The sequence below is a fragment of the Chelonia mydas genome, chromosome 16 (genome assembly GCF_015237465.2).
Source record: "Chelonia mydas isolate rCheMyd1 chromosome 16, rCheMyd1.pri.v2, whole genome shotgun sequence".
Lineage (NCBI taxonomy): Eukaryota > Metazoa > Chordata > Testudines > Cheloniidae > Chelonia > Chelonia mydas.
The window spans coordinates 23,243,107-23,268,917 of record NC_057857.1 but is presented as its reverse complement, the minus strand read 5'-3'; the positions used below and the strand labels follow the sequence as shown (position 1 = coordinate 23,268,917).

General features: G+C 56.5%; 1 long non-coding RNA gene across 1 annotated transcript; it reads left to right on the top strand.

The window, feature by feature from the left end:
• Positions 1-4,694: 4,694 nt before the first annotated feature.
• On the top strand, positions 4,695-21,548 carry LOC122463121. Its single transcript, XR_006286157.1, has 3 exons — positions 4,695-4,705; positions 17,887-17,893; positions 21,406-21,548. It is a non-coding gene; the product is annotated as an uncharacterized LOC122463121 (long non-coding RNA).
• Positions 21,549-25,811: the final 4,263 nt, after the last annotated feature.

Sequence of the window (25,811 nt, the reverse complement as noted above, 5' to 3'; positions counted from 1 at the left end):
GTCCCCCCTTCCCCTTGGTGCCTACATGCTTCAGACACTTACAGATGACTGACATACCCAAATAACCATCTTACTAAAGGTAAATAAATGGGGAGCTAACAGAAGCCTTTTCCCGCACGGGGTGAGTCTTTCTGTTCCAGATGGGCAGATATTCAGAGATCTTCCTGATGTTGTTCACATGAGCAAATTGCTGATGGGACCCAGGATTTGCACGAAGGTTTTCCAAGCATGAAGCTGGTTATTTTATCGCTGTAACTGAAGACGTTCCATAGCATTAAAGCAGATTTCCTGGGGAATCACAACTTCAATAAATAAACTATTTCCAGGGTGATCCGATTAGGAATCCAAAGAGAGGCAGGCTGACTGCCCCAGCTAGAGGCTGTCTGTGACTGTCACCACAATAGGGCTGTGATCGTAGGCCTTGCAATTGACTCTCTGCAAATGCAGGTTCTCCTCTGCACCCGCACACACCCAGGCTGTGCAGGAATGAACCTGTCTTCATTACAGCTTCTGCTTTACTTCTGCTCCACGCAGGGGAGTTTGCACTTGTTAAAGCAATGAACGGCAGCTCTTTGAACGTTTCCCACACTGTTATCCTTCGGGAATCCCTTGTTCTGGGCGTTTGCCTCAGAGCAGGCTGGGTGTCTTCTCAGAATTTGATTTCTTCAGATCAAGAATAGCTCAGCTGAAGTCCCACCATATGAAATTGCCCTTCCTGACCCTGTGCAGGACCCAGTGGGTCCACACTTTCTAGAAGCGGGTGTGGTGTAGATTTGTCCCCATAAGCTTCACCCAGGGCCCCTCGGTGTCTCAGCATTAGCACTGAAGCTGGGGCAGGAAGTTAGAGAACAATGGGCCTCCACTCTCTCCTAGGAGAGAGGCCCTTTAATCTGGTATGGACTCTCCTGCCCTGTCCCCATCCTCAGTTCCTCAGTTGAGCTCTTTTCCAGACAGTCCCAGGGGCTAGGCCTGCTCTGGCCCACACCCTGCAGGTAGTCTGGGTGTAGAAGGGTGTCAGGCCCAGTGCACTGGCCATCGCGAGGGAGAAGTGCAATGCGTGTGGGGAAGCTGGGTGCCACCCAGCACTGGGGGTGTGAGGATTAACTCCTTCCTGTGTGCACAGGACTGTTAGCAGGTGCAGTAGAAATAGCAAAAGCATTATTCCTAGTAACAAGTGGACATAAGCTGGAGCAGCAAACTGTAAGCTGTGTTCTCCATGGTGAGCTCCGACCACACTGTGTCTGCAGACAGTCGTGTTCAGGACATTGCAACATGATGTGTGCTAATATTATCCCATTTTCTGTCAAAAAACAAAAAGTCTAAGGGTGCTTCCCTGCATGGGAGAGGCTGGAGACACCCAGCCTGGCCGCCTGACCCCCAGCTGCATCTCTAAAGAGTAGCCAAATCCTCTGCGAGAGGCCAGATGGAAGCTCTTTCCTCCCACACATTTACAGTCACCCTGAGAGGCTCCCACTGCTCTGCTGACAGCCTCGCTCTCCCCTCCACCCTGTGGGTTTCCCCATGGCCAGGCTGCCTGAGCCTGCCTTGCAGTGCTGATTGCTGACATATCTAGCAGCTTGGTGAAGGAAGAGCTTGAGTCCCACTGTTGCCTCCCTGTGCTCTCTGATGTCTGCTGGCACTTGGGCTGAATGCCCTAACAAGTAACAATGGAGTCTGGGGAAATACAACCTAAAACCACCTAAAACCACCCCATTTTCACCCCACACGGGGGCAGGAAGTTCTGGAGCAATGGTCCTCCAGCGTCTCCCAGGAGAGAGGCCCTTTTAATCTGGTCTGTTACCCTCCTACCCATCCTGCACATAATGTAGGATTCACTGTACTCAGTTCCCCACCTCAGTGGTCTTCTAGCCAGCCTGATAATGCAGGAACCCAAGTGAGAAATCAGATCACTGCTACGTGTGAGTTACTCTCAGCCCTTATTGCTGACTGCACAAAATGTGGGCAAGGGAGAAAGCATCAGCATCTGAACGCATATAACTAGCATCTAATTTGCCTCCCAGAGCAACGTAGCTGACAACCAATCACTGTGTTGTTAATGTACACAGCGCTGCGAAGGGTAAATGTCACGTCTTGCTTGCCATGCAGCCATTGAGTCACAGGTCTGCCAAGGGCAGCAGTCCGGTCACTTTCCTGAATGGCTCATTTTGTTCGAAGGGCTTGTAAAGCAGATTGTTGGGGGAGGATTTGTCCCGTGCAGCATTTGAGTCCTGCTGGTGCCATGAATACAATCCGTGTTCTGCCACGTACTTACTGCTCAGCCCGTGCTGTGGCTCCCGCCATCTATGCAGAGCATAGGCCTTTGGCTCCCGTTACACAAAGGCTGCTGAGTGATTTAGTTAATTCCCTGTCAGACTAGGAAGTGCTTAATGAAAAGCTGCACATCCAAGACGCTATGAAAAATCCTCTTTTTTTAGGGCCAGGGGGTGAATGTGGGGTCTAATGGTTAGAATGGGGGTGGGGAGGGAAGGGGCTGGAAGCATTCCCTCCCTGCCTTTGGCCTGTTATGAAACCCTAGGCAAGTCACTTAACTTTCCTCTGGCTCAGCTGCAGTAGGGATAACGCTACAGGTGTTCCGTGGGGCTGGATGAATGTCTGCAAGATACTTTGAGATCCTTGGGTAAAGACAAGGGTGAAGTTATCTGAGGCCCTGATTTTTGCCTTTACTCTTCCACTCTACAGAGCCCTCTGTGGGAACCACCCCACTGATGTTGGAAAGCAGTGCGGTTACCACTCCTGGCATGCCTTCGTGCGCGCATGCGCACACACACTCTCTCTACCTATCCAATTATATGAACAGCTGCCTCAGAGCTTCATACAGACCCACCATCTCCTGCTGCTAGCAAGTGAATCTCACTAGCGAAACCAGCTTCTCCCGTCTGCGGCTCCCCTGCGCGGCTGCATGTGTGCTCTGTGTGGACTCAGGCTCTGACCCAGAGAGGCAAACCAGACACTAAACGCACTGGAGATAGAAGATGGAGTTAGCCGAGGGCCGTGCAGGCTTATTTCTTTCTGAATCCGGGTACAGAGTCACTGCTTAGGCTGGTGGCTTGATGTTACTGGCTCCATGGAGGCAGCAGTGTCTGGTACGGAAGGATTCAGGGCTCCAGCGGGGCGCAGGGCAGGAGTGAGAGGGCCAAGGAGTGACAGGACAGGACCTCGTGTGTGGGCTGCCACCCTGCATCGCCCTGCCCAGCCTTCGAAAAGGTACCAGTGCTGTAGGCAGTGACCTGGCTCAAGGAAGGACTAGCCAGGGCCTGTAGTGCCCCGAAACGGCGGCAAGTCCTGCTGTGTCCATCCCGTGCCAGGCAATGCAACAGGCACTCTGTAGGAAGGAAGTTTGTGAGCAGCCCCCGGCAGCTTACCTAGTGCAGCTGCCCCTGGTTGGCTTGTGCCTGCTCCCTGCCACATTGATTTGAATGAGCAGTTTCTAGTCAGCTCAGGGCTTGGTGCTCAGCCCTCAGGATGCTTCTTGGCTGCAGACGCTGTCAGCGCTCCAGCTGCCAGGGAGTCATGGGGAAGCCAGCCCAAGGAATCACATGGATAATAGTAAAATCACAGCCTTCCTGCATGGATCCAGGGTCTCAATAGCACAGGGTGCCTGTTTGATGAATTAGGAGGAAAACAAGCCTGGAGTGCCTGGAGGCCAGTGTAGCAGCTCCTGGCAGCAGTGATGATCTTGGGCTGTGGAACCCTTCCTCCAGGGCCATGGAATGGATTCAGTGACGCGAGGGCAGCATCCGTCAACACCATGTGTTGCTAGCTGGGGCCGAGCCCAGGGGTCCCTTAGAGCGGGAAGGTTCCAAATTTGGGTGGGTTTATTATGTACCAACTAACCTCAAAACCCCAGGCCCCTCTCAGCCCTTCTCTTCCAAGGAGTTTCCTTGCTAATGGATTTCTGGAAAACACCAGGCTTGGAAAAGGCAACCAGTTCCCAGGGGAGAGAACCAAAATGCAGAGTGACTGCAGCCCTGCAAGCTGCAGGCAGCCTAGGCAGATCCTGTACCAGCAAAACATACCACATCCAGGGAGAGGAAACTGGAAGCACAGAGACAACCTGGGGAACCTACCTGAGCAGCCACGCCCATCCCCTCCTTAGTACTTTTCATAATGCAAAACTTTCGTGCCACCAAACTGTGGTGTTGCTCCAGGGAATGGATTAACCTTGCAAAGCATGAACGAGAGCTGCAAGCTACTCACCTTAGAAGGAAAGACTTGCTGAAGCAGGACATTTGTCTGCACCAAGAGCACTGCACAATGGCTCTGCTTAGGAGGGGAGTGGACAGCTGCGTTCTCCAGCGGCAATGACATGCGTACTTTGGCTGGCCAGGAAGCGGTGGGTTAGACTAGAATTTGGCCTGGACACCACGGACAGTACCCCATTAAATGGCCACAGTCTCTGTTTTATAAGTCATCTGAAAGACAGCTCCTCCATCAGCATTCCACCGGGGCATCCCCCATCCCACTGCTAACCAGGCCTAAGTTTGTTCAGCTGAGAAGAGCTAATGAGCTCACAGCCAGAAGGGGCTTTAGACCCAAGGGGCCCGAGTGAATAAGCTTGCAGCTCCTCCACTTACTAAGGAATCCACGTGTACTACCAAACCCTGCCCAGTCTTTTCCGGGCCAGAGGGTGACGCTTTCCCCTGTCGCCCCCTCCTCGCTGTGCCGTGACCCAGTCCGCTCCAGCGTAGCCAGGCTCTGAGTCATGTCCTTTCACAATGTAGAAACCAAACATTTTCAGTTTCTGTTTGGTGTCATGTATTGAAAAGTCCCCATGGCTTCTTTGCTGGCCCCTGCCCCTGCCTGTGGCAATCCCAGCCCATCACAATTAATACGGTCACATTTCAATGAGCAGAGCAGACAAAGCTCCCCCAGCCCTGCAGATGCACCCGACATTCCAAGTGACGTGAGTTTGCTGGTCTCCCCCAGTCATTTGTGGTGACTGGTTTCGCTTTGGCTTTGACGCCCCCGGCCTGGATTCCATCAGTGGGTCACTTTCCCAAGTATTCCGTTCACAGAACAGGAAACCATGTGGCCTGCTGAGTGCGGTGCTCTGTCCCCATGCTAGCGACGGGTAGGGCACATATAGAGGTTGCTGAGTCGTCTGAAGCCCTGGCTAACAGCTCAAGCCGGAGGAAGTTGTTTCTGAAATCAGCTGTCCCAGGTCCAATCTCTGCTGCCACCAACCTGTGCAGTGTAGCACGAACAAGCCTCGGGTACTTGTCTCCACCTCGTTATCCTCCCTGGCAATGGGTGAGGCTGGATTCAGTGTGTCTGGTGCACCATGCTCCCTCAGGAGCAAGTCCCAACAGCTGGAAAAGTTTTGCGTCCCGTGGTGTTTTTTTAATTCTGGCCGATTTGTGTTTGAATTCCCTTGGCTGCGTAATGCAGGACAGAAGCTGCCCTGTTGGGAGAAAGAGACACTTGTTGAGTTGTCACCATCGCTGCGAGGATCCTGCTGCCTGGGCAGCACCCTGGCAAGGGAGTGAATGAGTGCCTCTCTCGGGCCAGGGTTTGAAAGAGGAGAGGGTCACCCGGCCTTTGAAAATGCAGAGCATGGCCACCGTGTGGCATTCGCAGCCCCAGCTGCCTAACGCACTGACCAGGAACCCACCGCACAGCTCTTCTTGCTGAGGCTGCTAATCAAATCTCAGCTCGTCTTTCAAGACGAGCCCCTGCCAAGACCAGGAGGGCTCCTCCCAATGCTCATTGCCATGCACAGTGGCAGGCAGTTGGCCAGGAGGATTCACCTTCCTCTGAAACCTCAGGTAATGGCTTCTACCCTCCCTGTGCCTCTGAGCCAGGGACAGGCTTGGCCTAGACCAGGGAGCATTACCTGGTCTGTTAATGTGTGAAGGGGTCTGGGCAGCACAGACCAGGACAAACAGTCCTCAGCATCGTCTCAGCGAAGGCAATCGCTAACGGTTGTGCTCAGGCACCGCAGAACTGCAGAGTAAAGCAGGCCTAGCCGAAAGCATCCTGCGAAGGAGCAGCACCAGGCTGGGGACAGAGAGATCCTGGGCGAGCAGCATCCTTCAGGAGTCCCTCTGTTTACATCGCTCCAGGAAAATAACGCATCCTCATTCGCTCTCCGGAGACGCTTCTCAGACACCGTTAATCAGCGATGCGCTTTGTCGTAGGTGTGGAGGAGGCAGAAGCTGAGCCAGTCCCCTGAGAAAGATCCTTCCTTTCCACGGGGCGTGGATGGGCTTAGGACACACTCCAGATCCCTTGGCATGGCCTCTTCCTCAGCTGGGCACTGGCTGGCTGGGCCCAGCCCTCCCCAGCCAGCCCGGAGAGAGAGGGCGCCTCTGTTCAGAGCAGAAAAGGGATGTTTCCCACAGGTGGGGTCATGGCAGCCCTGCACGGAGTGGGGGCTTGGCTGGCCGTTGCCCGGAACGTACCTGGCTGTTCCCACCGACGTGTGGGAGTTGAAAGCTGGGGAAATGGTGGTAGCAGCTGTTAACAGTTGGAGGCAGGAGAGATGCTGAGCGCTTCATGTTTCTGACTGGCCTGGGTTAATGCCATTCGTTAGCTCAGCTGCAACCTCCATGGTTAATCCGAGGGCAACTTTCTTCTCTTCCTGGAGCCCTGCTATTCCCTCTCCTTTGCCCACCCCATGCCAGGCCAGCTGCAGCTCCCTCCAGCCTGGAACCCACTAGGGCTGCCCTGAAGCTGGGCAGCGTGGTCATTGCAGGCCACCACCAGGTACCTCTCTCTTTAATGTTTTGCAATGCTCCTGTCAATCTCAGACAGGGGCTCCTTGGGGCAGTGGCCACATCTAGCTTTGTGTGCAAAGCACCCGGCCCCCTGTGTAGTGCAGGCTGCATCAGGGGCTACTGTGGAGAATGCCTGAGTGCTAGCAGCCGCTCCGCCAGGTCAGCGGCATGCTCTGTGACCATGGGCAAGCCCCTCTGTGCCTCCCTTCCGCCACCTGTATATGGATGATAAAACCCTCAGCTAGCTCCCAGGAGCTGAGAGGCTTGGGGAGACAGGGCTCCTTCAAGTGCTTTAAGCAGGAGCCCCATGACTGCTGTGCTGTGCATGGGAACATTGGGAGATCAAGAGCTGGAAAGGAGCCTCCCACTCCAAGGCAGCTGCTATATTCACAGCTCAGAGTGCCCGGGCTGCTTTGCTGATGGCAAAGGGGGCAGAGCTGGCTGGGAAGATGCTCCTGCCAACAAGGAAAATGGAGGGCTCAGCTGTTTTATCCATAACATGGTCCTACTAGGTGCATGGCTCCCACTGCCCTTCCCAATGGAGGCAGGTGCCAAGGGACAGGCTGGACAGTACCTGGGACCGTGATTCCCAGAGAGACAAGCCTGAGGGCAGCAGGGGAGTCAGCACTGGCAAAGCTACATCCCCTTGGCTTCTCTGCTGCACTATGTAGATCTGGACTCTCCCCTGTTCGCGGTGGGAGGGGTGTCGGAGGGGAGGTTACGGCTTACACGCTCTTCCTGGCAATAGTCCACTGCACAAGAGAGCTGGCCATGCTGAGGAGCTGGTGCTGGGGCCCAGGAACAGGACAGAGCTGATCACTGGCTCAGCTGTGTGAGCTGGGTTGGCAGAGACCATTTGTTGCCATCTGGTGCTACTCCTAGCCGGCGTGAAATGGCTTTGCTGGGGCTCCATCCAGGAATCACTGGCTGCCCCTTCACTGGCAGGCTCAGCTGCAACCAAGGCTTGCATGGCCCTTGGTGCCCCCGTGGGGTGGGGTCCCTGGCCAGGCAGTGTGGGAGGTGGGTGCTGTTTGAGCACAGAGGGTTTGCGACTCCATGGCCGGCAAGCTGGCCGCTTTCCCCAGCACTACACTGGATGCTGGGGCACATGTCTGACAAGGAGCAGAGCTGTCCTTGGGGGAGGCTCTTAATAACAATTGCAGCTGTACCCTGGGGAGCGCTTTGCTGCTCTCTCAGACAGCCTACTCCCCTCCGTTTTGCATGACACGTCTCACACAGGCTGAGGTTTGCAGAAATCCTCATTAGCTCCCCCCCGCATTAAACTGGTAACAAGAACAGAATATGGAGGGTCCGATATTTTCCAGATCCACTTTCAGCCACACTCAGAAGCAAAAAGTCAGGCAAGAGTTTGCATTCCTTGCTGTGCTCTGAGCACAAAGTTAATCTTCCTGGGAAGATGGTTGCATGCAGGAGTCTCAGCAGCAGCCTCTTCATTTGCAGCCTGGTCTCTTCCTGCACAGTCAGAGAATGCAGGATCCCTGCCGTACCCTTCCTAGCACTCAAGTCTTATGGCTGGAGCCAGAGCAGATCTACCTTTGCTCTGAGTCTTGTCATAAGCAGCTCAGGGCAGAGACCAACATGGGGGGGAGCACCTTTTGTCGCTATCCCATCCCTTCCTGTATGTTGTTGGGATGGCCAATATGATCTAAAATATTGTCTGGGGAAGTGGGGAACAGCCGGCTGTCTTCAGCAGATGTGGGGACTCAGCCCACAGCACCCCCCACTCCCAGCACAGACTGGCTTTGCTTTTCCAAGGGAGGATCTGTTTCAAAGTGTGGGAAAGCGGCCGTGAAGCGCCGGCTCTCCAGTCGGCAGTGCGGATGGCCTCTCAGCATGGCAGGCCCCTCCGAAAGGAAAACATTTAAGCAGGTGCTTTCCTGGGCTCCCTGCCCAACCTGGCACAGCAGGCTCCAGAGTCAGAGCCAAGCTGTCACTCACACAGGGAGCAAATGCTAATAACAGCTTCAGCTTGATCCTGGTTGTCATCTGAGTTGGGCTTCCAGAAACGAGATCTGGGGACTGGCCCACTGGTGGCTTTCTGGGCCATGGGCCTGGATTGCAACAGCTATAAAACAGGGTACAACAAGCCCTGAGGGACTCACCCAGTCGAACCCCTCCTGCTTTTCTCAGGGACCTCAGCTCACATGACATGACAGCACCAAGGCGTTTGGATTAACCCTTGGGGCACAGGCTGCAGTCACTGGGGGCTTGTGTGCATGGTTTGGCTGCAGCTTCCCAAAGGGTGAGGCCAGCACCGTCCTTGACTCACCGGATGGTGGGAGCCCTGGCCCTGCAGCTACGTCCCTCAGACTGAGAGCCGTGCATGGGGATAGAGCTCACCGAAGTGGGTTCCTCTTGCTGTCTGGAAACAAGAGGGGTCTCTCTGCCGGCTAGTGGAGTGGGGTTGGAGCAGCCAGTGCAGGGCTCTTGCAGGGCTGAATTCTCCACACGCAGGGCATTGGCCCGGCAGTACTGCCGCTTCATGGCTATCAGTGGCAGTGACAGACTCTGCCCTGGCATACACCTCAGCTAATCAGGAAACAGGTTAATGGGGCTGCTGGAAGCCACTGAGCTCCATTTGTCTTTCAAAACGGGCTTAAAACTGAGCTCCTGACCCCTGTGCTCATTGCAGATCCTGAGGCATCGTCACAGGAAAGAGGCCACAAGCCCTACTGCAGGTAGCTCCAATCTGCCTCCTGAGAGGTCCCTGCCTTGGGGCTCAGAGTGGAATTCCTGGAACAGAACCAGATTAATACACCACTCAGGAGTATGGGCCCAATCCTGCCTATTACTGGGCCCCTGCTGGGTCCTGTCAAGCATCTCAGGTCCTGTTGATGCCGGTGGAAGATATGGGCACTTGGCGCTGTGCAGGTTGGGACCCGATAGCACCAAGCCAGGAAGAGATTTCTGACCCTGCTTCTGAATGGAATCATCTGAGGCACAGCCAGGGCCTGGCTGCTTCCAGACATTTGCCTTCAGCCACTCACAATCCCACGTCCGGCTCCCCACACATCCATTTCCTTTGCATAGTCCGCCTCTCTGGGACTGACTGTCTCTGGGAAGTTAGGGCCCAGCCTTCACCTCTGTGGAGAGCAGGAATGACCGATAGTAACAAATCCCAGTGCAATATTCCCGGAGTGACATGTGCGTGGATTGGGATGAGTTCTGAGTCCTCTGTAACACAGCATCCTGCCAGCCACGTCCAGTAAGGGTGTTGGCAGGGAGAGAGGATGGCGATTCTCTGTGGAAATCTGCAGTTGTGCGTCTTATGTTTGCCTCCCTTAGTTCTCTGGGGATGGCGACAGGCACCATCCCCTCCCGGCTCCCCCCAGAAAAATCCCAGCGAACAAGGCTGACAAAGTCACCAGGACCTGAGACAGATTCGGAGGAAGGCCAAGTGCCCTGTTCTCTGGGACTCGGGACCCTGAGGCTTTGTCTGAGGGCTGGGGATGCCCCAGCTTCAGGCCACCGCTGGCAGCTCACTTTTGCTCGGCTGCCTTGAAGCCCGTCACCTGGGCAGGGCCAGGTGCAGACACGTGAGTACTTCCAGCAATTAGCAAGCTGGGCAGTGACTTGGTGCCCTCCCAGTCTCTCAGCTGGAACCCCCCCAAATCCTCCTCCGCAGCCTAGCCGGCAGAGACCCAGGTGCGTTGCACAGAAGCTATTGATGAGCAGTGAGCAGCCTTTCAAAGGGTGTCCCTGGGCCAACCCCGGAGAGGCCCCCAGAGGAACGGTACGTCCAGCTCACGGGTCTTGGTCCCTGCTGACCCCTCTGTGCCGGGCCCAGGGTGGCGTATGTAACACGAGCAGAGTGATGGCTGCACTGATCAAACGTTTGCAACGTTCCCAAGGTCCTCAGGAGAAACTCAGACCAGCTGGCAGCAGCCCACCGACCCCAGTGCTACCAGTCAGCCGTCCTGAGACCGGGCCTGGGCCCGCCAGGCAGAGGCGCATGTGGTTTGCCAAGTTGTATTTTTCTGGAGTCAGCCAGCATTCATTTCCCGAAAGATGCCTCAGCCGCTGATCCCAAGCGAAGGTCGCCCAGTTCCTGCCGGACCCCACGGGGGCGGGGATTAACTCTCGTTTAAGTATAATGTTTGGGCAGAGAACAATGGTGCCCTGTGTGTGACAGAGACAACAAGAAACCCCATCAGAGGGAGGTGTGGTGGCTGTGGCAGGCAAGAGAAACCCCAGGGAGGGAGCAGGGCTTCCAGCACATGGCAGAGTACAGCAATGTCCTGGGGCTCCCAGGCGAGGCTCGGCAGGGAGGGGAGGAGAACAGCCTTTGTCCTGCAATACCGGGATCAGGCACGTCCTTCGGCCTTTCGTTGCCCTGTGTGTGCTGCATGCCGCGTGGAGGTGGTGCCGGCTCTCTGGCTAACACAGAGGGCAATGAAAGCCTTCACACGGCAGCTTCCTTCACTTGGATTTGCAGGAGCCCGTTTCCTTGCCTGCCTTGCTTCTGCCGGGCTGGGGGGAGATGGCACTGGCCGGGAGGAGGGGCTTGGGCCCCTCCCGCATGGGGAAAAGGCAGATGGTGCCGGAGAACTGGCCACAGGCTGGGCTTAGAGGAGACGGGACTGGAAGCCTGGATGGCAGCCCCAGGGCAGCAGCAGCAAGAGGCGTACCCTGAGCCTGGTGAGGGATGCAGGCCCGGGGGGACTTTCGAAAACTCCAGCCTAAAACAATTGTCTGAGGTATTTTGGGTGTGAAGAACAGAGAGCCATGAGAGGCGTTGGCTTCATTCGGTGCCACGGCAGCCACATGTCAGGCTCTTGGGTAGGCTGTGGCAGAGATACGGTGAGGCCTGACGGTGTGACCGGCTGGGATGGCAGGCCGGGGAGGGGGCAGGGCTGTCACAGACTGGGCAGAGGCACTGTGGGGACGGCCAGCTGTGCTGGGGCACGGGAGGAGCGTGGGGAGAGATATTCCGGCCAGGACTCCTGCTGGAGAGAGCCGGGAGAGTGCTGCTCTGGGGCAGGAGGACGCTTGCCCTTGTTTATTCACAGCCATGGACGAGCCCAGCACGTTATAGCCACACACGCCATGGTCCTTGCCCTGCGGGACTTGCAGGCTGAGGGACGGTTTCTGTAGGACATTGAGCTGAGCCCATGAATAGTGCAGACGTTGGGCAACATCTGTTCCTTCCCTGCCTCTCCCTGCAGCTTGCCAGGCTCCCCCGGCCTGTGACCCCATGGTCTGGGATACGGGAGGACGATTACCCTGTGCTCTGCTTGGCTGAGGTTGCTTTAGCTCCACTCAGGCATTTGTGGTTCGCCTCTAATCATGGGAGTAAATATAATTCTTCCTCCCTTACTTTTAACGGTGGGTCCCGGAATAAGAGGCTCCTAAGAAGGGTTATGCTGGTGCAGCAGATGGGGAGGAACAGCAGCAATAAGCAGGAAGGGCTGCTACTGGAGCTATCCATGACACCAGCCAGCCTGGGAGGCACCCTAGGGTTTGAGGTGCCACCGTCCGAGATGACTCGGAGAGTGCCTGGCTCGTAAACGACCTTGTGAACAGCCAAACCACTCAAGGCAGATGGCCCAGTGGTGGCAGCGGACGACACTGAGCCTGGCTGTAAGGCAAGTTCTTCCCTTGAAAGCGCAAGGCACCATCCACGCCGCAGCCCGATGGCCGCCAACCTCCCCGCGCCTTGTCACTAGCTGGTTGTTTCGCAGCAGGCCCCTGAACCGAAGGAAACTCTGCGAATGGAGGGCTGGGAATGAGCGAGTCGCTCTCGCTGCCCTGCTGGCTGCACAACCGTAGGCCATTCCAGACGCTGGGACCCTCTGTGCGCCGCAGCTGGATTCCATTGCAATGATCCTTTCCGTCCCTTTATCACTGGGACTTGCCAAGCCGCCCCGGGTTGGGGGGCGGGAGGAGCGCCCAACCCTGGGGTTATCACCTCTTCCCTGTACCTGTGCTCTGGGGAAGCCACCCCTGCCTGCTGGGTGTGTGGTGCTAGCAAATGCTGAGGTTCAGGGCTGCAGGGGGAGGTGTCCTAGCAGCCCCAGTCACCACCTGCACTCGCTCAGCCAATGACCCAAGAACAGCACCAGCGGTTTCCTCCCCCTGGGCCCTGTGGCAAGGGGACCTGTGCGGAGACAGCATCAGAGCTGGGGGCAGGGCACAGGGGAACAAAAGAGCAAGGAGTCTGGTGGCTTCGCCCACACCTCAGAGCAGGTCACTCCCACGCTGCGGAAGATGCACATAGAAGATAACAGCCTACTACTGAGGCAGCTGCGGTTACTGGCCACACCTTTCTATTAAGGGTACATTCATAAATAGTTTAACAGGGTTAATAAATGATTATTCGATGTTCAGTCAATTGTTATAGAATCCAACAGATGAAGAAATTGCTCCTAACCCATCAATAGCCCCTTCCACTGAGGGACTTACAGCCATCTAGCATGCACACCCTTTGTGTCTGTAGCATGGTAATCATCTAGTAACCGTTATCAACTATGAATACATGTCCCCTTAATACAAAGCGTGGCCGTGTTACCCCTTTAGCTCTGTGCCTTCGTGCTGACGGTCCCAGATCCACCCTTGCTGATAGCCCCACAGTGACACATCCTCAGTGCAATAGAGCCACCCACCTGCAGAGGTGTTCACTCTAGGACTGTGCCTAAGGCCCCCAAACCTCAGAGGGCCCTTGGAAAGCAGACTCTCCCATGGCCATCTGACGGGCGATTGACCGACGGTTTGCCACCCCGGGGAAGTGGGTGCTGACGTCTTCAGAGTCCCAAAGCTGAGGGGCTAAAGAAATGCCTTTGTAGGCAGGAGGAAGAGCCTGGTCTTAGGCCGTAGCCAGCGCTTCCCCCTGCCCAGAACTCACCAGTCTCTTGTGTTCAGCACCCTGAATCCTAACTCAGAACCTCTGGGAAGAGGAGCGGAGCTTAGCAATGCAGAGAGGCTGAACGCGCTTGAAGGTCATGTCCCAGACTCTAATGAAGCCACTGCCTTCTTGGCAGGAGATTTCTAATTAGTGAGGATTTGGTATGCGGTGCAGGGAAAGAGAGTGCCCGGCCCCTGGGGCTGGGGCTTTCCTCCTTGAACTTACTCTTTGGGCTCTATCTGCCTTGAATATTTGATACCATTCCAGAGGCAGAGTGTGCTTGTTTTGGAATTTACCCCTTGCAGGCTGATACCACAAGTCAAGGCTAATCTCAACCTCCCGCTGACACCCTTGCCTCTCTGTAAGCCATTAAAACACAGAGCAGCGCCACTCCCACTGAGTCCGACAGATGGTGAGCAGCAAACCCTGGCCAGGATAGGATTGTCCCGTTCGCTCTTTTTGTCACTCTCCCCCCCAACCTTCTCCAAATCTTTTTCATATTTGTCCGAATTCAGAACGCCCAGCTTGTCCAGTTCAGAGAGGGTTCTCCCAACAGAGGAGAGGGCAAAGATATGTGTCTGTCAACCCCTTTGCATAGCCGGAGTTAGTGCTAAGCTGCTTGGGACCTCAGTAAATACTTCTCCTCACTGGGACACTGCCCCCCAGCCCCATGATATGCTGCTATCAAATGCGCCAATATTAATTATTATTATTATTTATTTATTCTTTGTATTGTGATAGCATCTCAGAACTCCAGTTATGGGCCAGGACCCCACTGTGCTAGGGGCTGTGTGCTGCTTGCCATAGATCTCCTGCGGGCTGTGGATAATCTGCTTGTCAGATCACTCAGTGATGCCACCAAGAAAGAAAACACTGCCAGAGTTTGTTACGGTGGGGAGGGCTGGACTTAGGGTTTGTGCAGCATCTTCAGAAGTTCCCTCACCCTCCAGGAACGATACTTACCCTAGGTGCATGTTGTATCCTTTGAGATGAACACAGAGCTGGTGAAAGACATCACAATACCAGCCCTGGAGACTAAAACCTTCTGCTTAGCCCCAGAATGGGCGCAGCACGGGAAGCAGCAAGGCCAGCACCCTCCACACCACGGGTCTCACCCTTTTTCTTTCTGAGCCTCCCTCGCAACATGCTATAAAAACTCCACAGACCAGCTGGGCCACAGCAACTGGTTTTCTGCATATAAAAGCCAGGCCCGGCATTAGGGGGAAGCAAGCCGGGCAATTGCTCGGGGCCCCACACCACCGAGGGCACCGCAAAGCTATGTTGCTCGAGCTTTGGCTTCAGCCCCAGGCGGCGGGGCTCAAGGCAGCGTGGGCTTTCTGCCCTGAGCCCAATGAGTCTAATTCCAGCCCTGCTTGGTGGACCCCCTGAAACCTGCTTACGGCCCCCCAGGGGGCCTCGGACCCCTAGTTGAAAACTATTGCTCCGCACCACACCCTTCCTGTGTGCCCCTGTCCTGTCCCGGAAGGAAGACCTCTGGCAGGGGAGGCGGGGGATGGACAGTCCAGTCTCCATGGCCCATCCATTTGGCCTCTCTGCGCAGACTTCCAACAGGGTAGGACTTGGTCCTTATCTCCAAGGCTCTCGCTGGCCTGGGCCCAGGTTACCTACAAGATCAGCTAAAGCTCCCAGATGAAGATGGTTCAGCTCAGCTCCTCAGGCCCAGTGGAGCTCTCTACACTAAGGGTAAAGCTTGTCTGTGCAGGAGGCAGGGCTATCTCTGGGGCCGGGCCCAGGCTGTGGGGTGGACTCCCCTGGGACTAAGTGATAAGGTCAGAGGAAGGCTGGGTCAGAGCAGGGGGGTTGAACCCAGGTTTCCAGTTCTCAGGGTCCGGACCACTGGTCCTCTCTCCTCTCGCATGTGCCTTTGCTATCTTCATAGATGGCTTTGGGGATGAGGCTTGTGACCCTGGCAGGCCAGGTGCCAGCTCATACCAAGGTCCCCAAGTGCCAACTGGACCCTGATAGATACATAGCTGGAATCTCTCTGCCTTTGGCCCCCGCACTGGCTGCCTTGGGCCCTCCAGCCACCTGTGCTGAGGGGACCCTCCCCACTCTTGGGAGGCCCGTGGCTGTTGGCATCTGGAGCTGTGGTGGGCACAGAGGAGGGAGCAGCCAGGCACTTCCTGCACATTCCCCTCGCTGCCGCGTTTCATGGGCTGCCAGCGCTGAGCCCGTTAGTCAGTTTCAATCCGCTCGGGGGGAGTTGGCTGCCTCATGCAAATCTGGGGCCTGACCACAGGAACCTGTTCAAGGTCAGCAGATGAAAGAGGCCCCCGAGACGGCCTGCAGCACTGGGCCCCCTTGGAAACAGGCTAACGCACACAAGCAGATGACGAGGGGCTGCCGCTTCCCCGACGCCTTTCCTCCCCAGGTAGAGGGACACCTCCCGCCATCGCCTGGTGGGAAAACCTCCCCCGATCCCGGGAGAGCTTGGCCTGGGCGAGGGCTGCACAGCAACACTCAGTCCCCCTCTGTGGGGCAATGGTGGCTCTCCTAGGCCAGCATTTCGATCACTCCAGACAGGGAGCTCTGAGCAGCTGCAGGGCCCTGGGGGCCATGGAACCACGTCCCACATTCGGCCTCCCCCGCCTCTGGCCATTAGCAGCGGCCTTGCGTGATGCTGCCTGCAGAGACAATGCACCGGCTGCTCGTCTCCGCCGCCATGGCTCCGGGAGGGTGAAGGGTCCCTTGGCAGTCTCGCTGGCTGCCCGGACAGCAGGACACACACTGAGCAGGAAGTGCCTGCTGCTCTCCTCTACCAGCAAGTGTTTTTGTTGGTCAGTTTTCGCATCTTGAGCCTCACCCTGGGTTTTCAGTTGCTGCTTAATCAGCATTACAAAGAAATGTCTGCACTGCCGAAGAAAAACCTTGGCCCAGGTTTGCTGTCTCAGCACCTGAGAGCACCAGCGGGTGGGCGCAGGGAGCTGGGAGCAGGAATCGGCAGGCAGGCCTTTGTCATCTCTTTGAACCCAGCTCAGAGAGGCAGTGTCTGGGAGTCATTCCCTGTCCCCCCACCCATGCGAGAGTGCCCAGGGCCCCCGGCTGTGCAGTGAGTCCAGTGGGGCGCAGGCCAGGTCTAGTGAGCACGAGCTCACATTGAAAAAGCCATTGGCAGTTGCTGCAGAGAGGCAAGGGGTGGAATGAGTCCTGGACATGGGCCTCTCCCTGGGGAAGATACATCCAGGTCAGAGCGCAGGGATTCTGCCCGGGGCTGCGTGTATGTAGCTGGCATTCACACGGCCTGGGATGTACTGAACCCACCCCGTGAACAGAAGGGTCAGCCCCAGAGAGCCCATCTCCCGTCAGTGCTGCTGCGATTGGTGGCATGGCTAGTGGGAGGGGCACAGCCAGGTGCCAGCCGTACCAGGAACAAGCAAAAGCAACCCAATAACCCAGAACAGTCCTGTCAAGGGACCCAGTTGCTTCTCAGGGTTATAATTCCAAGGGTAACTCACAACTGCAGTAAACGTTTCCTGAGCAGCGCTGCTCAAAGGCCGTGCTGCCGAGGACGCTTCGTTTGCTGATACTTACTTGCTTTTCAAAGAGCTTTGCCATGTTTGTCAAACCCACCAGCTGGCAGGAGCTTAATTAAAGTTAGTAGAGATTGGGAGAGTGCAAAGTAATGGAGCACAAAACTCGGAGATCCATGGAGCTTGTGGAAAGCCCAGGTGTAAATCCAGCCCTGGGGCATAGGTGGGCTCTGCTATGGGGAAGGCTGTGCCATACGGCAATTGCAGTTTAGGCACAAGACCAGCAGTGTCTGCATCAGGCCTGAGCTGAGATGCTCCCTCGGCATGTTAGAGTTGGGCAGGCTTGTGGGGGTTGGAGCATTTTCTCTTACCAACAATAGAAAGAGAGAAGCTGTCACAAAATCTCCTGGCTGGAGAAGTTTCCCCGGCCAGCTGTGTGAACATCCCTAAGAGCTGCAGGTAAATCTCACCTTGCCCCAGCCAGTATCTTGCACTGTTGACTTTAGACAGTCCAGACTCCAGCTACTGGCAATCGCACAAAGACAAGGGAGTGGCTGGTTGTACTCCCTGGAGCTGCCCCCAAGGGACAGGATGAGGCTGACCCAGCGTTTCCCTGCTTAGAAGAAGGGACCAATTGTCTTGCTGGGAACAGGGAACATCGGATGGACTTTGCTTCTAGCAGCTTGTGCGCTGCATAGGGATTTACCAGACCTACTCCCAGTGGCAGCTGTTACATATTGGGACAGAGAGGAAGGAGTCCCAGAAAGTCTACTGCTGACCTCCAGACTTGGCACAGAGGGCATGTGGCATAGATTCAAGTGGTGCCAACAAATGAAGGTCCAGGCAACCCATGTACCGAATAGCTTGTGAATCACATGGATCAGGGCAGACCTGCACATGCTCCATGATGACTAGCCTATACCCCTTCTAAGAGCCCTCTGTTAGGGCTTTGCATGGCTCTGATAGGCTATTGTCCTCAGGACACCAACTGACACGCTAGCCATTCTCAAAATGTTGGCCTCAATTCTGGGAAGCGAGATAGGCCAGCCAGGAGCTTGAGTAGTAACAACTGCTGTCAGCGCAGTGGCTGGCAGGCCGAGTTTAACCAGAAGGGAGCTGGCAGAGTAGATGGTGTGAGTCCTGCATATTTCAGGAGGCATCAGTACAGGCCCCCAAGAGAGGAGTAAATAAGGGACAAGAGAGAGAGAAAAATAGATCAACGTGATGGCTGATGCTGCAGGCTCTCACTTGGAAACGTGTTCCCAGCACGGGTGAAATACCTGGTGCCCTGCCTGTTCCAGCAGGACACACAGACTGAGGGAACTTTTCCCATTCCCCACTTTTCCAGGTGGGGAGACCAAATCCACGCTTTGGCTACAAGCTAAGGGAGTTGTCTGAGGCCCCAGTTAGTGACACAGTAACAAAGCAGAGCTTCTCCCTGGCTCCCAAATGACCCACTGTCTCACCCAGTTTCTTGTAGGCATGTTTGTTCTCCAAACTTAGCTCCAAACAGTGAAAACACAGGTCCACAACTCACCCAGGGACAGCTCCCAGGATTTCCCCCCTTTAGTTCTCAGTTGCCTTTTGCCTCCTATCCCAGCAGGTGACCCAGGTAGTCCTAGCTCTCCAGGGGGGCTCCCTTTTCCCAGGGAGCAGGCCCTGAACGCCCCATAGCCACGTTCTCGGCCCTTTCCCATACCGGCTGTCAGCCTGACTCCCCCAAACACCTCCTCGCTGGGTCTCTCTTTGTCCCATTAATGCCCCAGGTGCAGCCCCACCCCTTTCGTTAGCCCCTCTGGGAGTGTCTGTTGTGTCACAGGGGAGCTGGACCTACCCCAGTCACAGGGGCAGGCAGAGGGGCTCCCCCACCACCCTGGGGGGGCTATTCCATCCCTGGCGGCCAGAGGTTCTCCCCTGATATTCAGTCCCCATTTCCCTTTTCTCTTTCCAGCCCGGGATCCCTCGTTAGACCCCCTTGTATAAGCCAAAGCAATTGCTGGCTCTCTCCTTGCTGCTGAACCCGTCAGGTCTCTGTCAGCTGGGAGCCTGCCCGTCACGGCAAGGCTACCGGTGCCCAGATGGTTGTGTGCTGGTTTCAGAGGACTGACTCGCTCTCCCCACACCCACATTTCCCATGAAAAGCTGGGACTTAGGCTCCAGCTGTGCACAGAGACATGCTGGCAGTGAGCAGAGCCAGTGCTGGATGCCTTGTTCCCTGCCGTGTCAAAGGGGCTTCATCTGGCCCCCTCCCACCTCTCCCTGAATTCCGGCTGGGGATCTTGCCTTTGATCTGAGCCCCGGCTGCGCTGCCAGACTTGTGCAAATGAGCCCTGGCTGCACAGTCAGCGCAGCCGGTGTCCTGCTGGCACGAGACCCTCCCTGCCGCTCTCCTGGGAGATCTTCTCTATCTGGAGGAGGGAGGGCAGGAAAAGCCTGTCGCTGTCACGGCCTAGTCTGGCTTCATCCCGTAACCTGGGAGGTGCTCACTAGCACTGCACGCCCTGCCCTCAGCACAGATCCTGCCTCTCACCAGCTCTCCTCAGGCCAGGCCCACTCGGATCAGAACTGAGCCTGGCAAGCTGGGACGGTAGCCTGGGTCTGCCATGCTGAAGGTGAGGGCAGACGCAGGCATTGAGCCCAAACTCTGGCCTCACTCCGATCTGGATCCAAACACCCCCTTTACGAGAGGCTTGGCAAGTGCCTCTCGGCTGCACCCTCGCTACCAAGAGGATGTGAGAGTTTGTCTTGGCAGCTGCACCCCCCCTGTTGAGGAAAGCCAGGGCTGTGTTCATCAGGCAGGATGCGGCTAATCTCCTGTACAGCCTTTGCAGCTCTAGGCACTTCTCAGTGTCCCAGGGCTGACAAGTCCTTCCCCCGAGAGCCAGCACTCCCAGACCTGGCCACGCTGGCTGAGCTGTGTTGGGCCTGGAGAGAGGCTTTTGCAAAACGTTCACAAGCAGCCTCTCATCTTGGGTGCTTCCATTTTCAGGGGGGCCATATTTAAACCCTGGGGATGAGATCCTCAGCCCTTCACTGGCCCTTTCATGCTGGGTAAAAGAGCTGCAGTCGCATAAAGGGGCCCTAAAACATCAGCTCTGTTGAGGGAGCATTTCCCTGGATCAGGGGCTGCAGAAGAAGGCAGCTGTAGGATGGCATTACAAGGACGCCCTTGCAAGCCCTGGTGTAGGGGCTGTGCTAGGAGTAGGAGGGCTGTGCTGGGGTGGGGGCACAGCCCAGCCCTATGGAGATTCCTGGCAATGATGAAGTCCACAGGCATCTGTGTTACTCCAGGGGCCTAAGCTGGAGCAACTCAGGGTCAGCTGGGCACAATGATGGCTTAAAGCCATGGTAGCCTCCTGCAGCACCTCTAATGCAGTGGCATCAGCAAAGAGATCCTGTTGCTCTGGGACCAGTACTGAGATTCTTAGCACTGGGAGAGTAGCCAGTAGCTTTCACGCCCTCTGCTTACCAGGTGGTCTGTTTCTGTTTCCATGTCTCTAAGTGCTTTGTGAGGTATGTGAGGCTCAGGAACTCTTTGCATGATCTTTTCCCTTTGGAGCCCAAGAGTGGGAGTAGCAAAAAGAGAAGGGAGGTGTTATAACAAAACCATTGCACCAGCTCCTGCTGCTGCAGAGCAGAAACCAGGAATTCTCAGCAGGCATAGCTTTTCCCTTGCAAACTCAGTAACAAACTGTAGAACTCAGACTCCGCACCCTTAATCCGCAGAAGGGCTCTGGCTCCAATTTCACCCTGCTCCTGGCACAGGATCAGATGGCTTTGCTCTGTAGCTCATGACATGGAGGTCCTTCCTCCAGAGTCTGTACTGGTGATAAGCACAGAGCAGGCTGCAGCAATGGGATTCTGTGTCAGGAGAGACAATAGAGTCATTATAGCACTGAGCCCATGTAAAGAGCTTTTTCATCTTCAAAGCCCACAGTGTTCACTAATTAATCCTCATAAGATAGGCAGAAGTTATTACTAACTCCACGTTATAGATGGGGAAACTGAGGCAAAAGTCACCTGCTCAAGTTTATACTGCAAGTCAGTGCTGGGGCTAAAACCCAGGGGTTCCTGACTCCCAGCCCTCTGCTCAGTCCACACCTCTCTGAACTGCAGCTCCCTGCAAACATAGGGGGAGATCAAAGGCCTCCGTTGAGCAACTCTGCACTAGCCAAGGCTCATCCTGATACCCCTTCAGCTAGTAACAGAGCTGATGCTGGGAATTGGGATAGCATCTCTGGCAGAGCAGTGTTTGACACTTATGGCCCATCAATGGTTAAAGCAACCAGACTTTAGATCCAAATAAGTTGCGGAGCAAGAAACCAGATCGTGATGATTGGGAGAATGGGCTGACAGCAATGGAGTGTGCCTTGCACCCGGTAAAGAATGTGAACCAGTCACTCCTTGATCTGCACAAGCTGGCAACTGACAAGAACGACCCTCATTTGTGTGACTTCATTGAGCCCCACTCCCTGCAGGGTCCCCACAGAGCTGCTGTTTCAATCCGTCAGCTCAGCGACCTGCAAACATTCTGCCCTTGTTAGCACAGAGCTGCACACGGGCTGGGGGCAGCACAGAGGATTTCAGAGTCACACCGCTCCGTCGCGGCAGCCAAACCACAGCAGGCCTCTGCCGTCCCTGGAGCATCCTGCCGAGCTGGGCAGAGGGGCTGGGAGCTGCACACGGGCTGCGGGCAGCACAGAGGATTTCAGAGTCACACCGCTCCGTCGCGGCAGCCAAACCACAGCAGGCCTCTGCCGTCCCTGGAGCATCCTGCCGAGCTGGGCAGAGGGGCTGGGAGCTGCGTGCGTACCACCAGTACCCAGTCGCTGCTCTGCTGCTCAGCACGGCAGGCCCAGGAGCCCGGCTTTTGTTCACATAATGGGACTGGACAAGACGCTTGAGCCCACCCCAGATCTCAGTGTAGTCCTTCGTTTTGGCAGGTTTAAGCAGTAACTCAGCAGCTGCAGAGTCTCACCCCGGACGCTGCCAGTGAGTGCACGAGGGGGCCCCATCCCAGTCCCAGCCCATGTAACGTGCCCATCCCCTGCACACGCCCTGCACCCAGCACACTGACTAGATCCACATTCTCTGCCTGATGGGTTCAAAGACCCCGTACGTCCCGCTCGCTGTGTTCGGGCTGCCCAGCACTTACCCATCCAGCTCTGCCACGCAATGCCTGCTGACTCTCCCCAGGTACCTCCACACGCTGCACTGAGCGCTGGGGCGGGGCTGCCCCTGACCCCGCTGCCTCAGTGGGGCCCTGTGAAAAACTCCCTTAGGATTTAATAGAGAACAAGATCTCCACTATCACACCCACTATCACACCCTTATGTTTCTACAGGGCACAGCTCAATTCCTGTCTGTCAGGGTGAAAGCAGCCCCCTGTGACTGGTTGTGCAGTGGGGAGACTCGGGGAGCCACTAACCCATGGATTAGCTGCCCTGGGATGCTGGGAAGCATGGCTCGCTGGGACCCTTGGACGGGTTATTTGGGAGCGGGAAGGGGCTGTGTAATTAGAGACCACAGAATTGTACCGGGCTGGGAGCTGGTGGCTGGGCATCCTGCTCCTTGTTTGTTTGCTGTCAGGCTTGGCCCAAGTCCTGGGGTCTCCTCTTGCTGCTAATTAGAACTAAGAGTCAAATATGATTCCTCAGTAATGAGAAAAAGAAAAGGAAACAATTAACGTTCTGCTTCTCCCAAGTGGGAGGGAGGCCGGTCTCCCCAAGGAGCCTTTTCCAGAGCATGGACTAAAACCGCTGCAAACAGACGTAAGGCCAAGGACTGGCTTCCTGGGAGCTGTGTGTCTGGCAATTCCACCACACGGATCACTGTCAGAAAGGATCTCAGCTAAGGATTCACGTTTCACCTCCAGCTTGAATTGCCCAGGCTCTCGGCAGCAGCTGTTGGGTTTCACCACCATGTTCTGACACTATCTATAGCTCTCTCTGTATCCCAGTATCACTCGAATTGGGAGGCCATTCTTGTCTGTGTGCAATGAGTTCTCTGGGTCACCGTCCAGTTCCCAGCGGCAGGCAGTCCACATCAGAAAACCCACCACACAGCTGCTCCTCATCTAGGAGGCAACAGATTGAATGGGCCATGGAGCTCAACGCAGGGGTGGGGCTTGGCTTAGGTTGCAGCTTGCCCTGCGGCTGCCAGAGCTGTCCCCACCTATGGATGAACAGAGGATACGCACACTCCAGGCCTGTCACTCCGGCACCTTTCACAGATGCTGAACTTCCAGTGACAAAAGCCTATTCCCCGGCTCTGGACTTGGGGGTTCCTGGTGGAGTTGCCAGGGTGCTGGGGGCACATCGCGTCTCTGCTGACATCACAGCAAGCACGGGCAGGTGGAGTACTCCACTTCTGTCTCCATGCCCGTGACTTGCTCTTTATGTCTGAGACATTTGATGGGGAGAAGCAGGCTCGCTGATTGGGCCTGCCAGCTGAGAGCGGGGCAGGGGTCTCCTAGGCTAATTGCTGGGCTGGGATTCCATGGCAGGGCTCCTGGCTCCTGCAGAAAGCCTGTGTTATCGCCCCATTACTCTCCCCAGGGGCGGACGTCTCTCGTCTGGCCACGGAGGGCTGCATTGTTTGTACCAGGCAATGGGGGTCACGAGAGAGGTGCCCCTCCTCCTTAGGGGCTGCTGCAGAGCAGTGGGAGGTGCTTCCCCCCGGCGGAGAACCCATCTCTCTAAGGCCCCCAAATGCTCCAGCAGACTTCGCTGCCCGGAGCTGGAGAGGCTGCAACTGGGGAATGCCTGGCTTTTGTGAAGGAGCCGCTGCTCCTAAAATTACCTTTTAATTCTAACGCTTGATCCAGACCAGAGCATTGTCTGTGGTACAGGGACAGGTCCCAGGCAGGGATCATGCTGCTAATGATGGCACGTCCCACAGCATCCAGCCACCACCACACAGCCAGGGGAGACAAGGGCACACTGTCCCAACCTGCCAGACCAGCCTTGCAGCTCCCGGCCCAGCGAGATAACCACAGACAAATGCCACGGCCACAGGCAGTTGAGAGAAGCATATGGGGGAGGAGGAGACTGAAGTCTGGCAGCCCTGCCAGCTTTACTGCCTCACTGACAGACTAGCCTGGCCTGAAGCCAACGGGCCTGGGATCGGTCTCGTTTCTCCCCTTTGTCAAAATGAGCGGAGGTTCCTTGCTGTGCGTGCTCTTCTCCCATGGCTCTCGGGGAACAGCCCGCCAGGGAGGCCCAGCCCCACGGGCCGGCGGAACCGGCCTGGGCAGAAGGGAGGGTAGGACAATCCCCGAAGGGAGCCGGCAGGGGCAGGGACCCTGTCAGGGAGGCCTGGCCCACAGGGGAGAGCCTGTCGCAGCGGGACTCCTGGAGTGGGACAGCCGGGAGTGAGAGGAGCCTGCAGGGGTGGGGTGGCCCTTCTGGGCCCCTGTGAAGGCCTGGTTCCAGTCTGGCTTTTCCTGTGAGTGTAGGGAGCGCTCGGCTCCCACGTGGAAGTGGCCCTTTGCGTCAGGCGGGAGGTGCTGGGCTGACAGCCCAGGAAAGGGCAACTTTCCTCTGACTGGCCACAGGAGAGGCTCTGCAGCCCTGCTGCAACCCGCAGCTGGAGGGAGTGGGCTCGATCCCCAGCCTCTCTGCTGGGGGGCAGCGGTGCTAGCTGGGGGGTGCTTTTGTGACAGGGACCTTTCTCCCATTGGACTGAGACCAAACACTCCCCACTGGCCGCTGGATGCTCGCCAGGCAGCCCGTGTGAAGCAGCTGTCTCAGCGGGGTGTTGCGTTCCCCTCCCCACCTCACCTGCCTCCTCACAGCTGGGGAACTAGAGAGGTTTCCATTGTGACCAGAAGCCAGCAAACCTGGCCCGCAAGGGGAGCGAATTTGAGCCGCGGGCCCCTTGCTGAGATGCCCTGCCCCACTCCCCATCTGCTCCCATCTAGAGACAGCTCAAGTGTCCCAGCTGCCGGCAGCTGGCAGCTCAGAGCAGGAGGGGAGAGGCGTCTGTCCGAGCCAGGAGGGGTCTCTCCTCCTCCCCAGTGAGGGCGAGGGATCCCTGGCTTCTCTCCCCTCTGGGGCAAGAGGCAGAGCATGCTCCGGCGGGGGTAGCGGGGGCTGCAGAGTGAGCAGCCCAGCAGCCTGGGCTCGGGGCTGGCTCCGTTTGTTGCAGATTCACAGACCTTAGTGCTCTTTGCCTGTCGAGCCAGCGTGGGGGGAGGTGGGGTCATACTAGCCCTCAGAGGGCCCGGGGCACTGGAGGGTGGTGGTGGGAGCTGGGAAAGCTTCACAGCCCTGGAGCTGTCCCCCAAACCCACCCGCCACGGCCGAGGGCAGCTCCCTGAAAGCCTCCCACATCCCCGCTGTGGCCCCTTGTGCATCTGGCCCCAGGAACAGCTCATGCACCCCGCTTCTCTGCTCCCATGGCGCTCCACTCAGCCAGCAAGAGCCCGGGGGTCCCAGCCCCAGCCAGCCACGGCATCATCCCTGCCCCAGGCATCATGCAGCCTCCTGGTGATGGGGGACCTGGGTTGAGGGGAGCAAAGCAACCATGGGAAACACAAAGAGGAAGGGAAAAATAAAAGGAAAAGAAGAACAGGAGGGAAGGGAGGTAACAGAGGGAGAAAGGGGAGATGGTAGCAACTGACGTGGCCAGGAATGAGTGTGGGGGGCAGGCAGTCACCCTTCTCAAGGCACTGCAGGGTGTCTGTGGGACACACGAGCAGGGCAGGGGCGGGGCTGCTCT